The sequence below is a fragment of the Corapipo altera genome, unplaced genomic scaffold (genome assembly GCF_003945725.1).
Source record: "Corapipo altera isolate COAL_440 unplaced genomic scaffold, ASM394572v1 51, whole genome shotgun sequence".
Lineage (NCBI taxonomy): Eukaryota > Metazoa > Chordata > Aves > Passeriformes > Pipridae > Corapipo > Corapipo altera.
In genome coordinates, this window is record NW_020884892.1 from 11,338,101 (window position 1) to 11,339,296 (window position 1,196).

The window sequence follows — 1,196 nt, forward strand, 5'->3', positions numbered from 1 at the left end:
CACTAAGTGCCATGTCCAGTCATTTCTTGAACACTTCAGGGATGGTGACTCTACCACTTCCCTGGGCAGCTCATTCCCATGCTTGACAGCCCTTTCAGTGAAGAAAATATTCCTAATGCCCAACCTGAACGTCCCCTGGTACAACCTGAGGTCATTTCCTCTTGCCCTGTTGCTTGTTGCCTAAGAGTAGTGGCCAACCCCCATCTTGCTACAGTCGCCTTTCAGTAGTTGGAGGGTGATAAGGTCTCCCTTGAGCCTCCTTTTCTCCAGGCTAAACAACCCCAGCTCCTTCAGCTACTCCTCATAGGACTTACTCTCTAGAACCTTTGCCAGCTCTGTTGCCCTTCTCTGGACTTGCTTCAGCACCTCAATGTCCTTCTTGTAGTGAGGGGCCCAAAACTGGACACAGAACTTAAGGTGCAGCCTCACCACTGTCTAGTACAGAGGGACAATCACTCTCCTAGTCCTGCTGGGTACATTGCTGGCTCAAAAAAATTTTGTAACACTTCATGAATCTGTGTGTCATCCTTGCCCAGGGGCCATACTAATCTTCTCTGTATCATTCCAATTTTAAGATGTATGCTGCCCAAGCGAAATATAAGATATTATTGACTTTCACTGACATGGAGAGCTTAAGCATGGAAATACTGGCCATTGCAAATAACTATTAAGTAGGACTGCTACATACCCATTTGCAACACGTTCCTATGTTCTTTTAGTGATTCCATGCTTTTTCCTTGGGAAACACCAAATGCTGTTTGAACAGGCAAAGAAACACAAAATTAATCAAAGATTATCAGACCTACAAGGACATTTGAGTTTTGCCAAGACATTAGAGATCAGTTCTGTTTTTTCCCCAGTAGACCTTCAACCAAGAAGGAAAGCCCAGCCAGGCAGTGTGGGGTGATTCATGGTATCTGAAGCCAGAAAGGACCACTAGTACCATTTAATCTCTAGCCACAGGATCCACATTATTTGTTTCTCCTTGAAAGGTCCTTAGAGAGGGGAATGCTGATGCCCCAGTGGTGGCTGCCAACCCTCTTGCCCGCTCCAGCTGTTGCAGGGTGAAGAGCTAAGGGCAGCTGTGGGAAGAGAGATGGTTGTGAGTAGCCATGGTCAGGCATCTGCAGGATGGGGAAGGGGTGGGCTGACACCAGGAGCTGCATTTCAGCGGTGCCCACTTCCTCACCTCACTG

General features: G+C 47.4%; 1 non-coding gene across 1 annotated transcript; it reads right to left on the reverse strand.

The window, feature by feature from the left end:
• Window positions 1-491: 491 nt before the first annotated feature.
• LOC113948290 lies at window positions 492-594 on the reverse strand. Its single transcript, XR_003528083.1, has one exon. It is a non-coding gene; the product is annotated as a U6 spliceosomal RNA (small nuclear RNA).
• Between the last annotated feature and the right edge of the window lie 602 nt (window positions 595-1,196).